Here is a 16313-nt window from a genome sequence, read left to right on the forward strand (position 1 = left end):
TCCTGCTCCTATTCTTATGTTCTTATGTACCATCAGCAATCTTGTAAATATTACACTCCGCCCCTCATCTAATCATTGATATAGATTGTAAGTGGCGTAGGGTCAAGCACTGAACTTTCAGCACTCCACCAGTCAAAGCCTGCCATTGCAAAAATCACCCGTTTATTCCTGCTCTCTGCTTTCCGTCCGTTAACCAATCCTAATAATAATAATAATAATCAACTTTATTGTCATTGTTAGTGCACAAGTGAATTACAATGAAATGTAGGCTTGTGGCTCCTGAGAATGTACATTTAGAATAAGACATTTAATCATTCAACATTCAACTGCCTTGTAATACATTAACATAAACATAATAAAGTGCATTGGCAGATGTGCAGGCTTTAGAGTTTATTTGTGGAGTTCAGTAGGATGACAGCCCTGGGAAAGAAGCTGTTCCTAAATCTGGTCGTTCGGGTGCGAATGCATCTGTAGCGTCTCCCAGATGGCAGGAGGGGGAACAGACTGTGGCTGTGGTGGGTAGGGTCTTTGATGATGGTCCGTGACCTCCGTAAACAGCGTTTCTGGTATATGTGCTATATGGTCGGTAGCTGGGTACCGGTAATGCGTTGGGCAGTTTTGACTACCCGCTGCAGGGCTTTCCGGTCATAGTAGCTACAGCTGCCATACCATACTGTGATACAGTTCGTCAGGATGCTCTCTATTGTGCAGCGGTAAATGTTAGAGAGGTTCAGGGGTGACAGGTTACATCCCTTCAGCCTCCTTAGGAAATATAGGCGCTGCTGGGCCTTCTTCACCAGAGAGGAGGTATTGAGGGACCAGGAGAGGTCTTCCGTGAAGTGGACTCCGAGGATCTTAAAGCTGTCCACCCTTTCCACCATAGCCCCATGGATGTGGATGGGGGTGTTACTTCCGTCTTTAGACTTCCTGAAGTCCACAAAGATTTATTTGGTTTTCTTGATGTTGAGGGCCAGGTTGTTATCGGCGCACCACTTCATGAGATGCTGGACCTCCTCCCTGTAGGCTGACTCATCGTTGTTGGTGATCTGGCCTACCACTGTGGTATCATCCGCAAACTTGATGATGGTGTTGGAACCATGAACAGCCACACAGTCGTGGTTGAAGAGGGAGTAGAGGAGAGGGCTCAGCACAGATCCTTGTGGGGCCCCCATGTTCAGGGTCGGGGGGGGGGAAGTTTGGTTACCTAATTTGACAGACTGGGGTCTGTTTGTTAGGAAGTCCAGGGTCCAGTTGCAGAGGGAAGTGTTCAGGCCAAGAGTGTGGAGTTTGGAGACCAGCTTGTTGGGGACGATAGTGTTGAATGCTGAGCTGTAGTCTATGAACAGCATTCTGATGTAGGTCTCTTTACTGTCTAAGTGCTTCAGTGCAGAATGTAAAGCAGTTGTGATTGCATCCTCCATTGATCTGTTTGCACGATAGGCAAACTGGTGTTGGTCAAGAGAGGCGGGAACACTGGCTTTGATGTGAGCCAGGACCAGTCTCTCGAAACACTTCATTATGATGGGTGTGAGTGCGACAGGTCGATAGTCGTTCAGACACGTCACAGCCGTTTGCTTTGGCACAGGAATAATGGTAGCGGTCTTGAAGCATGTAGGGACTACTGCCTCGGCCAATGACAGATTGAAGATGGCGGTGAAGCCATCAGGCAGCTGATCAGCACAATCCTTGTGTAGCCATCCAGGGATCCTATCAGGTCCAGCAGCCTTACGTGTGTTCACTCCGCGTAGAACACCCCTTACGTCGGAGGTCGACAGAGTGAGCACCTGGTCTTCCAGAGGTGGCAAGGCTTTGGTATCCAGCTCCCTGTTGTCTCTGTCAAAGCGAGCGTAGAAGTTGTTAAGCTCCTCCGGAAGGGAGGCATCGCTGACCGGGGTGCTGGTGTTTTTACTCTTGTAGTCAGTGATTGACTGGATGCCAAGCCACATGCGCCGGGGGTCCGAGTTGTTGTCGAAATGATCCTCTATCCGCAGTGTCTGTTTCCTTTTGGCAGTCCTGATACCCTTTTTTAGGTTGGTCCTAGCTGCACTGTAAGCCACGGCGTCTCCAGATTTAAATGCTGCGTTGCGTGCTTTCAACAGCGAGCGGACCTCCCTGTTCGTTCAGGGTTTCTGGTTGGGGTATGTCCCGATATTTTTGTGGGTCGTGACAACCTCGATGCAACTGTTAATGTAGAGTAGCACTGTGGATGCGTATTCCTCGATGTCATTATGGGCAAACATGCTCCAATCAGTGCGTTCGAAGCAATCCTGAAGCTCCGAGACTGCCCCCTCTGGCCATACTTTCACTGATCTCACTGATGATTTCACTCTTTTGATGAGTGGTTTGTATGCCGGGGCTGGAAACAGGGAGAGGTGGTCAGACTTCCCAAGGTGGGGGCAGGGAATGGCCTTATAAGCATCTACAATGCTCGTGTAGACTTGATCCAGTGTGTTCTCCCCTCTTGTGGGGCAGGAAATCCACGCTACCATATTACCCCCAATCCAATGAGCACTGATCTTGTGTAACAACTTGTTGAGTGGCACCTTATTGAACGCCTTCTGAAAATCCAAAAACACTACATCAACTGGTTCCCCCTTGTCTACCCTGATAGGTGAACCCTCAACCAATTCTGATTGCTTTGTGAAACACGACTCCTCTTTCATAAAACAGTGTTGGTTCCGCCTAATTTTTTCTGATTTTCCAAGTGCCCTCCTGCCACATCCTTAATAATGGATTCCAGCATTCTACCTACTACTGATGTCAGGCTACCTGGCCTAATGTTCTCTTTTTTCTCTCTCCCTCCTTTCTTGAACAGCGGGATAACATTTGACACCTTTCAGTCCACGGGGACTGTTCTAGAATCTAGGGGATTCTGGAAGATCAAAACCAAAACAAATCTCTGCAGCCACCTGGTTTAAAACAAAAGGATTTAGGCCAGCAAGTCCCGGGCATTTTTCGGCTTTTTGTCCCTTTAATTTCTCCAGGACTTTTACTTCACTAATATTAATTACATTAAGTTCCTCGATCTAATTAAACTCTTGGTTCCACATAACTTGAGCTATGTTCTTTGTGTCTTCTACTGCAATGACAGATACAATAGTTTTGATCCACGTCATGCCATTTCTTATTCCACATTTTAATTGATCCTGTCTCTTTCTCTAATGGATACACCTTTAATTTCACTTATCTCTTCCTTTTTACACACTTAAAGCTCTTACAATCTGTTTTAAATTTCTTGCTAATTTACTCTAATTCTATTTTCTCCCTCTTTATCCATCACTTGGTCATCTTTTGCTGATTTTCAAAACATGCCCAATCCTCAGGCTTACTACTATTTTTTGTAACATTGTAAACCTCTTTTTTTCATCTAATACTATCACGAACTTCTCCAGTTAGCCATGCTTGTACCACTTTTCCAGTGTCGTTTTTATTCCTCAAGGGAATGTATGTTCGTTGAGAGTTCTGAATTCTTTCTTTAAATGTTTGCCATTGCTTATATACCGTTATATATTGTAATCTAATTCCACAATCTACCTTAGCCAACTCGCCCTATATAACACCGTAATTCACTTTGTTTAAATTTAAGCCCCTAGTTTCTGACTTAACGGCATCATTCACAAACGTAATATGAAATTCTATCATATTATGACAAATCTTCTCCAGAGGATCCTTTATGATAAGGTTACTAATTAACTCTGTCTTATTGCTCAATACAAGATCTAAATTAACCTGTTCCCTAGTTCTTTCCGCGAAATATTGTTGTAGAAAACTGTCTCGAATGAAATGAACCGTCCGCTATGCTACTTCTGTCAATTTTCTTTGTCCAGTCTACAAGAACAGTCATGTCTCCTATGATTATTGCCTTACCCTTGTTCCATGCTCCTCTAATTTCCTGTTAGGATGGCTTTAAACTACTCCCACCCCTGCTTTCTACCATTTGTTATTCCTCAGCTCTGCCCATACTGATTCTACATACTGATTTTCTAGGGTTTTCTCACTGCTGCCTTTATCTCACCCTTTATTAGCTGGCCAACCGCCTCCTTTTCCATTTTGCCTAACGATTCTAAAAGTCAAGAAACCTGGAATATTTTGCTCCCAACCTTGGTTACCCTGAAACCACGTCTGAGTAATGGCTACTGGATCAAAGCCAATTATTTCTATTTGTGCCATTAATTCATCTGTTGTGGAATGACTCTTTCGTGCGACATTAGTTATAACTTTTTATTATTTTACCCTAATGTTGTCTTCGGCAGTACTGCCCTAGTACAGCATTTAAACTCTCGGTCCCTTCCTTACAGAATCTGCTTGATTTTACCCCAATCGCTGCTCTGTTCTGCAGCCTTGACTTTTCTCTTTAGATTATAAACTTGCCCTTACCTGAGCCCACCCTCTCCCTTATTAGTGATTGTTCTTCTTAGAGCAGAGAAGATTAAGAGGTGTCCAAAATCATGAAGGTTTTGATAGAGTAAATGTGGAGAAACTGTTTCCAGTGGTAGAAGTGTTGGTAACCAGAGGACACAGATTTAAGGTGATTGGCAAAAGAACCAGAGGCGACATGTGGAAATATATTTTTAAGCAGCGAGTTGTTATGATCTGGAATGGGTGGTCGAAGCAGATTCAATAGTAACTTTCAAAAGGGAATTGGATAAATACTTGACGGGAAAATGTACATGGCTATGGGGAAAGAGCAGGGGAGTATTACTAACTGGATAACTCCACCAAAGAGCCGTCAGAGGCACAATGGGCCAAATGGCCTCTCTCTGCGCTGTCTCACACTGTGATAGTATGATTGAACTTGACATGTAAATTAATCCCATCAATCCCAAATCACGTGGTTTTGCTGCACCATTTCTCCAGCGAACCCTGAGCAAAATGATGACCCTCTCTCTGTCTGTCTCTCTCTGTCTCTCTCTCTCTCTCTCTCTCTCTCTGTTCAAGTCAATTCAATTCAATTCAAATCGCTTTATTGGCATGACAAGGTACATCTTATGTTGCCAAAGCATCGAAAAACATTCATGGTTGTACACAAAATACAGATCTATCCATATAGTTTATAAACAGATATATCCCTGAGTGTATAAATATACATTCATATAATTTGTATATACTCTTGCCTTATATTTAGTGGTTGTCCCTCTGTTTATGGCAAGCTGTAACATAAACTGCCGCTAAGGTTACACAATTTCTCTCTTCCCCTAGTAGGTATGGGAGTTTTTGGTCGTCATTCAAATTTCTGAATTCCGGGCATATTTTTGTGAATTTTGGGTAGAAATTCTCCCTTATGCCCTGATATTTCCTACAAGCTGTGAGGAAGTGCATCTCTGTCTCCACCACTCCCTGACTGCAGTGAGAGCATATCCTGTCCTCTCTTGTTAGCCGGGTCTGCCTGTGTCTACCTTTTTCGATCGCCAGGCTATGTTCACTAAGTCTGTACATTGTCAAGGTTTTTCTCTCTCTGTCTCTCTCTCTCTGTCTCTCTCTCTCTCTCTGTCTGTCTCTCTCTGTGTCTCTGTCTCTCTCTCCCTGTCTCTCTGTCGCTCTCTCTCTCTCTCTCTCTGCCTGTCTCTCTCTCTGTCTGTCTCTCCCTGTCTGCCTCTCTCTCTCTTTCTCTCTCTCTGTCTCTGTCTCTATCTCTGTCTCTCTCTCTGTCTCTCTGTCTCAGTCTCTCTGTCTCTCTCTCTCTCTTGCTCTCTCCCTCTTTCACTCTCTCTCTAACTCACTCTCTCTCTCTCTCGCTCTCTCTGTCTCTCTCTCTCTGTCTCTCTCTCTCTCTCTCTCTCTCTCGCTCTCTCTGTCTCTCTCTCTCTCTCTGTCTCTCTCTCCCTCTCTCTCTGTCTCTCTGTCCTAAAGTCCGGCAGCAAACAACACAAAGCACGGGTAAACTTGTCCATTCATAAGCAGCGAGTTTATGTTAATTTTATATAGAACCATGGTTAGACGGCATTTAGAATACTGTGCACAGTTCTCTTCTCCATTTTACAAAAAACTATAGAGAACTGGCGAAGTGCAAAGAAGATTGAGAAGGATGAGACCAGAACTGAGAGGGTATAAATATCAGGAAAGTCTGAACAGGCTGGCGCTCTTTTCTATGGAAACAGGAGGCTGAGGGCTGACCTTTAAAATTCTTTTAAATTATGAAGGGGTTTGATATTTCAAATTAATGAACAGATCCACTTCGAACAGGGTTCAAACCATCGCGCCTCATTCAAATTGAACTTCAACCAATCAGATATGGCAGCTGAAAATACATCTCTTTGAAACAGGGACAGATACAGTATGATCATAGAATCATAGAAAGGTTACAGCACAGAAGGAGGCCATTCGGTCCATCAAGCCTGTGCTGTCTCTCTGTACGAGCACTTCAGCTAGTCCCACCCGCACACCTGCCCGTGCCCCGTAGCTCTGCAAATTTTGCTCGTTCAGGTACTGATACAATTCCCTATTGAAGGCTATAATTGAATTTGCCTCCACCACCCTTTCCAGTTACTAACCACTCACTGCGTAAAAAAGTTTTTCCATGTGTCGCCTTTGGATCTTCTGCAAATCACATTAATCTGTGTCATTCGGCTCTCGACCCTTCTGACATAAGAACATAAGAAATAGTAGCAGAGCTAGGTCATTTGGACCTTCGAGCCATTATCTGCTCTGACTAGGCCGCTCATGATTTTGAAATGGCCCGGGACTGACATGATCTGTACAAAGAGCACATCCCGTTTAAACTGACACAGAATGATCCGGGACTGACAGTACATCCCTTTTAAACAGACACAGAATGATCCGGGACTGACAGCACATCCCTTTTAACAGACACAGAATGATCCGGGACTGACAGCACATCCCTTTTAAACAGACACAGAATGATCCGGGACTGACAGCACATCCCTTTTAAACAGACACAGAATGATCCGGGACTGACAGCACATCCCTTTTAAACAGACACAGAATGAATCACTTTATTACTGGGACAAGCAAGTCGTTTGCAACATTCAGTCCAAAAAATCTGATGGTTAGGAACTTCCTGAATTGATGAACCACAGGCAGCCTTCTGTTGTCTGTAAAGAAACAGATGATCTAACATGCACCTTGCACTTTCAACCACCAGGGTGCACACTCGCCTTTACTTTCACTGCAGACTTGCTTACATGCACCGTGCCTGTTAACCCACCAGGTGGGTCACATTCGCCATCATTTTTAAAGTATACTTATATTAATAGCAATTTTTGTTAAACAGGTCTATTATTTTCCCCTAATACCCTGGTCTAGCAAAAGTCTATTGATCTCAGATATACAATCATTAAAGGATCTAGCAACCACTGTCTTTTGTGGGAGGGAGTTCCATAGTTCGACCTTTCGTTGGATGAAGAAATGTTTCCTAATTTCTCTCTTGAACGGCCTGGTTCCTATTTTAAGGTAAAGTCCGCTTAGCCTAGACTCTACATACCCCACCACCCCCCACACCTGCCTCCCCCCCTCCCTCGCTTCAGCGGAAAACGTTTCCCTCTGTCTACCCTATCAATTACCTTCAATATCCTAAAAATCAGAATCTGCCCACATGGCAGACTGATAAGAGAGGTAAACGCCCAAAGGATCCAAGGAAAGTGACAAGTTGGAAGCAAATGGTCGTGGTCGATCGGTATTTTTGTGACTGGAAGGCTGTTCAGTGGGATTTGGAAGGGTTCAGTACTAGGTCCCGTGTTTTTTGTGTTATGTATCACTGATTTAGAATTCAATGTACGATTAAGAAGTTTGCAGATGTTATATAAAAATTGTCGGTGTAGTTGTTAGTGAGGAAGAAAGCTCCAGACTGCAGGAAGTTATCAATGAATTGGTCAGGTGGGCAGAAAAGTGGCAAATGCAATTTAATTCGTAGAAGTGAGAGGTAATGCATTAGGAGAGGGCTAACAGGACAAAGGAATACACAATAAATGATACGATATTGAGAAGCATAAAAAACAGAGGGACATTGGAGTGCATGTCCACAGGTCCATGAAGGTAGCAGCGCAGGTAGATAAGGTGGTCATTATTTCAGATTAAAAAAAATATATATATTCATTGATGGGATGTGGGCGTCGTTGGCTAGGCTTGCATTTAGTGCCCATCCCTAATTGCCCTTGAGAAGATGGTGGTGAGCCGCCTTCTTGAACCGCTGCAGTCCATATGGTGTAGGTACACCCACAATGCTGTTAGGAAGGGTGTTCCAGGATTTTGGCCCAGCGACAGTGAAGGAACGGCGATACAGGTCCAAGTCAGGATGGTGTGTGGCTTGGAGGGGAACTTGTAGGTGGTGATGTTCCCATGCGTCTGCTACCCTTGTCCTTCTAAGTGGTAGAGGTCGCGGGTTTGGAAGGTGCTGTTGGAGTAGCTTTGGCGAGTTGCTGCAGTGCATCTTGTAGATGGTACACACTGCAGCCACGATGCGCCGGTGGTGGAGGGAGTGAATGTTGAAGGTGGTGGCTGGGGTGCCAATCAAGCGGGCTGTTTTATCCTGAATGGTGTCGAGCTTCATGAGTGTTGTTGGAGCTGCACTCATCCAGGCAAGTGGAGAGTATTCCATCACGCTCCTGACTTGTGCCTTGTAGATTGTGGAAAGGCTTTGGGGAATCAGGAGGTGAGACACTCGCCGCAGAACTCCCAGCCTCTGGCCTGCTCTTGTAGCCACAATATTTAAATGGCTTGTCCAGTTCAGTTTCTGATCAATGGTAACCCCCAGGATGTTGATAGTGGGGGATTCAGCGATGTTAAAGCCATTGAATGTCAAGGGGAGATGGTTAGTGTCTCGCTTGCTGGAGATGGCCATTGCCTGGCACTGGTGTGGTGCGAATGTTACTTGCCACTTGTCAGCCCAAGTCTGAATATTGTTCAGGTCTTGCTGCATACGGACACGGACTGTGTCAGTATCTGATGAGTCTCGAATGGTGCTGAACAGTGTGCGATCATCAGCGAACATTCCCAATTCTGACCTTATGATTGCCTGCTGAATATTTCCAGCATTTTCTGTTTTTATTATTGGTTAAAGAGTCCTAGGAAATATTTTCCTTTATTAGGCGGCAGGCAGTTAAGAAGGCAAATGGTATGTTGACCTTCATAGCGAGAGGGTTTGAGTACAGGAAAAAGGAAGTCTTGCTGCTGTTGTACAGGGCCTTGGTGAGACCACATCTTGAGTATTGTGTGTAGTTTTGGTCGCCTTATCTGAGGAAGGATGTTCTTGCCATGGAAGGAGTTCTGCAAAGATTCACCAGGTAGATAGCTGGGATGGCAGGAATGATGTATGAGGAGAGATTGGATCGATTGGGCTTATACTCACTGGAGTTTAGAAGAATGAGAGGGGATCTCATTGAAACTGCTAAAATTCTGACAGGACTGGACAGACTGCATGAAGGAAGGATGTTCCCAATGGATGGGGAGTGCAGAACCAGTGGTCACAGTCTAAGGATAAGGGGTAAGCCATTTAGGACTGAAATGAGGAGGAATTTCTTCATCCAGCGAGTGGTGAACCTGTGAAATTCTCTACCACAGAAGGCAGTAGAGGCCAATTCATTCATCCAAAGATGTGCGGGTTAGGTTGATTGGCTATGATAAATTGACCCTTAATGTTAGGGGGATTAAATACATGGGGTTATGGGGATCGGGTGGGATATGTGTCGGTGCAGGCTCGTTGGGCCGAAATGGCCTCTATCTGCACTGTGGGGTTTCTGTGATTTCTGTGATTTCTGTGATTAAATATATTCAAGAAGGAGTTGGATATATTTCTTAAGGCTAAAGGGAACAACGGTTATGGGGAGAATATGAGGAACCGGGTACTGAATTTGGATGATCAGCCATGATCGCATTGAATGGTGGAGCAGGCTCGAGGGGCCGAAAGGCCTACCCCTGCTCCTATCTTCTATGTTTCTATGTTTCTATTAGCCAAGGCATAGAATTCAAGAACAGTGTGGTTATGCTTGAACTGTATAAAACACTAGTTAGGCCACAGCTAGAGTGCTGCAGACAGTTTTGGTCACCACAGTACAGGAAAGATAATATTGCACTAGAGAGGGTACAGAGGAGATTAACTAGGATGTTGCCAGGACTGGAAAATTTTAGCTATAAGTAAAGATTGGATAGGGTTGGGTTGTTATCTTTGGAGCAGAGGAGGTGGAGGGGAGACATAATTGAGGTGCATAAAATTCTGAGGGGCCAAGATACAGTGGATAGGAAGGACCTATTTCCTTTAGTCGAAATGTCAATGATCAGGGGCGTAGATTTAAAGTAACTGGTAAAATGATTAAAGAGGAGTTGACAAGAACCATTTTCACACAGAGAGTGGAGCGGATCTGGAAGTCACTACCGATCACATTAATAGAAAGCACTATGGATATGTACTTGAAGTGCTGTAACCTACAGGGCTACAGACCCCGAGCTGGAAAGTGGGATCAGCCAAAATATCTCTTTTTCGTCCGGCAAAGACACGATGGGCCGAATGGCCTCCTTCTCTGGCGTAAATTTCTGTATTTCTATGATCTCTGCCCTTAATCTTCAATATTCCAGGGAATACAAGCCTAGATTATGTGATCTCTGCTCATAGCCTAACCCTTGGAGCCCTGGTAACACACTCGTGAATCTGCACCACACTCCCTCCCAGGTCAATATATCCTTTCTAAGGTGCAGTGCGCAGAACTGTACACAGTGGCCTAACCAGGCGTCTGTGCAGCTGTCTCACAACTTCCTTCCATTTATATTATGCAGGGCAGTTGTCTAATAGATTGCACAGGTCATTTCACTGTTGAAAGGTTGCATCTGCGGAGCTGTGATGGCCGAGTGGTTAAGGTGTTGGATTTGTTACATAATCCAACGGGGTTTTTCTGTGCAGTGTTCGAACCCTGCTCGCAGCGATTGTATTGCAAATTCTTTATTTTATTTCATTGGCTCCCTGTGGAGATCACTGGCCCCGAAACTGATCAGAATTCCCTCCACTGCACGTTATGACACTGATTAACCCAAAGCTGTTGTTCCAAGTGGAAACACTAATTTGTCATCAATTAGAAATTGTGGATTTGTTTGAAACTATTTGCAAAGTTCAGTGAGAAATTTACACATAAGACAGCACGTAAAAATTCCATTTAATAAAGAACCCTGCAATGTTTGAAAGGAAAAGAGTGGAAACGCGGTTTGGTTTTCTGAAGTTGAACACGAATTATAAAGTGTGTAAAATGACTGTGACAGGAATCGAACCTGCAATTTTCTGACGGCATCAGAATTTATACCGAAGTCAGACGCCTTATCCATTAGGCCACACGGAGACACAAACATGAAATAAACAAATCCTAATAATGATTGATTAAACTCCGTTACTGTGTTCATTTCAATAACAACAGAGAATGCTGGAAACACTCAGCAGGTCAGGCAGCATCGAGTGAGGGAGAAACAGAGTTAACCTTTAAGGTCGAACCCTTCATCAGAACTGGAAAAGGTTAGGGAAGAAGGATTTTTAAGCAGGGGTGGGTGGAGGCGAGGTAAGAACAAAGGGAATGTCTGTGATAGAATCGAAGGCAGGAGAGATTGACTAACAAAAGGAATGATGGTGCAATGCAAAAGGAGAGGTAATAGGACAAGTTAACGATCAAAAGGTGGCTCAAGATGAGGTGTGAATGATTATGGCAGAAATATTAACAACTGTCATGTGAGGAAACATGAGAACCAATTAAAAAAAATAAAAGAAATACAGGGGCCAATTTATAGTCTGAAATTGTTGAACTCGATATTAACTCCAGAAGGCTGTAAAGTGCCGAATAGAAAGAAGAGGTGCTGTTCCTCGAGCTTACGTAGAGTTTCATTGGAACAATGTAACAGGCCAAGGAAGGAGAGATCAGAGAGGGAGTGGAGCAGATAATTATAGTGACAGGCGACCGGAAGCTCGGGGTCACACTTGCCGACTGCTCTGCAAAGCGGGCACCCAATCTGCATTTGGTGTCACAATGTAGATTCAGCGAATACAGTAACTAAATTGTAAGAAGTACAAGTTATCACTGATTCACCTGGAAGGAGTGTTTGGTGCCCTGGGCGATGGGAAGGAAGGAGGTAAAAGGGCAGGTATTGCATCTCGTGCACTTGCATGGGATGGTGCCGGGCAAAGGAGAAGGGGTGCTGGGGTGATAGAAGAGTGGACCAGGCTGTCATGGAGGGAGCGGTCCCTTCGAAATGCTGAAAGGGAGGAGGGGAAGATGTGTTTGGTGGTGGGATCATGCTGGAGGTGGTGGAAATGGCGCAGGATGATCCGTTGAATGTGGAGGCGGGTGGGGTGAAAGGTGAGGACAAGGAGGGAACCCTATCATGTTTCTGGGAGTGAGCGGAAGGGGTGAGAGCAGTAATGTGGGAAATGGAACAGACTCGGTCGAGTGTCATGTCAACCATGGTAGAGGGGGATCCTCAGTTGGGGAAAATGGAAGACATACCGGAAGCACTGGTATGGAAGGTGGCATCATCAGAACAGATGCAACGGAGACAGAGAAAGTGGGAGAATGGAATAGAATGGAATGGATAAATCCCCAGGGACTGATAATCTACATCCTAGTGTACTTAAGGAAGTGGCCCTAGAAAAAGTAGATGCATTGCTGGTCATCTTCCAAAATTCGATAGACTCTGGAACAGTTCCCATGGATTGGAGGGTAGCTAATGTTACCCCACTATTCAAAAAAGGTGGTAGAGAGAAAACGGGGAATTATAGACCGATAAGCCTGACATCGGTAGTGGGGAAAATGCTATGCGGATGTGGTGTATTTGGACTTTCAGAAGGCTTTCGATAACGTCCCACATAAGAGATTAGCGTGTAAAGTTAAGGCACATGGGATTGAGGGACTTGGATAGAGAACTGGTTGGCAGATAGGAAGCAAAGAGTTGGAATAAACGGGTCTTTTTACGAGTGGCAGCCAGTGACTAGTGGGGTACCGCAGGGATCGGTGCTAGGACCCCAGCTATTCACAATATATATTAATGATCTAGACAAGGGAACTAGATGTAATATCTCCAAGTTTGCAGATGACACAAAGCTGGGGGGGCATGTGTGCTGTGAGGAGGATGCCGAGAAACTCCAGTATGATTTGGACGGGTTGGGTGATTGGGAAGAAGCATGTCCGATGCAGTATAATGTGGATAAATGCGAGGTTGTCCACTTTGGTGGCAAAAACAGGAAGGCAGATTAAGATTTGAACGTCAATAGATTGGGAGAAGGGGAAGTGCAACTAGACCTGGGTGTCCTTGTGCAACAGTCGCTGAAGGTAAGCATGCAGGTGCAGCAGGCTGTTAAGAAGGCAAATGGTATGTTGGCCTTCGTAGCGAGAGGGTTCGAGTACAGGAACAAGGATGTCTTGCTGCATTTGTACAGGGCCTTATTGAGACCACATCTTGAGCATTGTGTGCAGTTTTGGTCACCTTATCTGAGGAAGGATGTTCTTGCCATGGAGTGAGAGCAGTGAAGATTCAACAGACTGATACCTGGGATGGCAGGAAAGAGGTATGAGGAGAGATTGGGTCGATTGGGCAAATACTCGCTGGAGTTTAGAAGAATGAGAGGTGATCTCATTGATACTTATAAAATACTAACAGGACTAGATAGACTAGATGCAGTAAGGATGTTCCCGATGGCGGGGGAGACCAGAACCAGGGGTCACAGTCTAAAGATAAGGGGTAAGCCATTTAGGACAGAGATGAGGAGGAATTACTTCACCCAGAGAGTGGTGAACCTGTGGAATTTTCGACCACAGAAGGCAGTTGAGGCAAATTCATGAAATATATTCAAGAAGGAGTGAGATATATTTCTTAAGGCTAAAGGGATCAAGGGATATGGAGAGAAAGCAGGGACAGGGTACTGAATTTGGATGATCAGCCATGATCTCATTGAATGGTGGAGCAGGCTCAAGGGGCCGAATGGCCTACTCTTGCTCCTATCTTCAATGTCTCTATGTTTCTATGTTTTTATGAGTCCTTACAGCAAGCGTGGTGGGAGGAATTGTGGTGCAGGTAGCTGTGGGAGTCAGAGGGCTTATAATGCATGTTGGTCGATAGCCTATCTCCAGAAATGGAGACAGAGACGTCGAGGAAGGGAAGGGAAGAGTTGGTGATGGACCATGTGAAGGTGAGGGAAGGGTGGAAATTGGAAACAAAGTGAAAGAAATTAACTAGTTCAGGGCGAGTGCAGGAAACAGCACCAATACAGTCATCGATGTACCGGAAAAAGAGGGACTTGAGCAGGACTGGAACAAAGAATGTTCCACATATCCCACAAAAATGCAGGCATAGCTAGGGCCCATGCAGGTACCCATAGCAACACCTTTAATTTGGAGGAAGTGAGTGCAATCAAAGGAGAAGTTGTACAATGTGAGAGCAAGTTCAGGCAGGCGGACGAGGGCGGTGGTGGATGGGGACTGGTGGGGCCTCTTTTCAAGGAAGAAGTGGAGCCGCTTAAGGCCGTCCTGGTGGTGGATGGAGGTGCAGAGGGAATGGACATCCAGAGTGGAAAGGAGACGTTTGGGGCCAGGAAACTGGAAACTGTTAAAGTACGGAGGGTGTTGGAAGAGTCGCGCATGTAGGTGGTAAGGGACTGGACAAGTCGAGAAAAAATAGAGTGAAGATCGGAAGAAATCAGTTCTGTGGAGCAAGAACAGGCTGCAACAATTGGTCAACCAGGGCAGGCCTGTTTGTGGATCTTGGGAAGGATGTAGAAGTGGGCAGTGCGGTGTTGAGGAACTGAGAGGTTGGCGGCCATGGGGGGCAGATCTCCAGAGGAGATGAGGTCAGTGACAGTCATGGAAACAATTGCTTGATGTTTAGTAGAGGGGCCATGGTCCAGGCTTAAGGTAGGAGGAGGTGTCAGTGAGTTGCCGTTCAGCCTCCGGATGTTAGAGGACGGTTCTCAAATCAACAACACCACCACCTTTGTCAGCCGGTTTAATGACAATGTTAGGGTTGGATCGGAGAGAATGGAGTGCTGCAAGTTCAGAGGGAATTAGGTTGGCGTGGGTGAGGGGAGCAGGGAACTGGAGATGGCCGATGTCATTTCAGTCTCATTCGTTGCACTCCAAACCAACAGAGAGAGTAAACAATGGTAATGCAGTAGATGTAATTTATCTGGATTTTCAGAAGGCCTTCGATAATGTACCCCATAATAGACTGATGAAGAAGGTCAGAGAATTCGGAGTCAGGCGAGAAGTAGCGGAATGGATTGCTGGCTGGCTTAAGGAGAGAAGGCAGATAGTCCGACTATCGGGTAGCGTATTCACAGTGGCAGAAGGTGGGTAGTGGTGTTCCACAAGTATCAGAGCTGGAGCCACTGCTGTTCACAATTTATATTAACGATTTAGACATAGTAATCAGAAACACAATTTATAAATTTGCGGATGACACCAAATTGGGAGGGATAGTCAACACCAGGGAGGACGGCAACAAGTTACAGGAGGACATTAATAAACTTGCAGAATGGGCATAGAATTGGCAAATGAATTTCAACACAGATAAGTGTGATGTATTTCATTATGCGAGGAAGAATAGGGAGGTCACTTATTTCTTGGAGGGTGCGAGTCTAGGTGGGGTAGAGGAACAAAGGGATCTCGGAGTACAAATACACAAATCACTGAAAGTTGTTACACAGGTTAACAAGGCCATATATAAAGCAAACCAAGCACTGCGGTTTATTTCTAGAGGGACAGAATTGAAAAGTATGGAAATTATGCTAAACCAGTAACATACCTTGGTTAGACCAAGGGTGCAGAGAAGATTTACAAGGATGATACCAGAAATGTGAGGGTTTACATATCAGGAAAGGATTCACAGGCTGGGTCTCTTTTCTCTTGAAAAAAGAAGGCTGAGAAGTGAGTTAATAGAGATCTTTAAAATTATGAAAGGTTTTTACAGAGTGAATACAGAGAGAATGTTTCCACTTGTGGGGAAGAGCATAACTGGAGGCCATCAATGTAATATAGTCAGCAAGAAATCAATAGGGAATTCAGCAGAAAGATCTTTACCCAAAGGGTGCTGAGAATGTGGAGCTCGCTACCACAGGGAGTTGTTGAAACGAATAGTTTAGATGCATTTAAGGGGAGGCTAGGTTCGCACATGAGGGAGAAGTGAATAGAGGGTTATGCTGATAGATTTAGATGAGGAAAGGCTGGAGGAGGCTCCAGTGGAGCAAAAACGGCGGCATGGACTGGTTGGACCGAACGGTCTGTTTCTGGCGGTATGTTAATAATGAGTGATTCAACCCCGGGATTGTATTTATTTCAGTTCAATTCTTTGCACTCCAAACCAATCAGCGGCTGTGAACCGTTCACTGATTGAAATAC

The sequence above is a fragment of the Somniosus microcephalus genome, chromosome 22, assembly GCF_052327205.1.
Source record: "Somniosus microcephalus isolate GS21.2 chromosome 22, FLI_Smic_1.0, whole genome shotgun sequence".
NCBI classification, from domain to species: domain Eukaryota; kingdom Metazoa; phylum Chordata; class Chondrichthyes; order Squaliformes; family Somniosidae; genus Somniosus; species Somniosus microcephalus.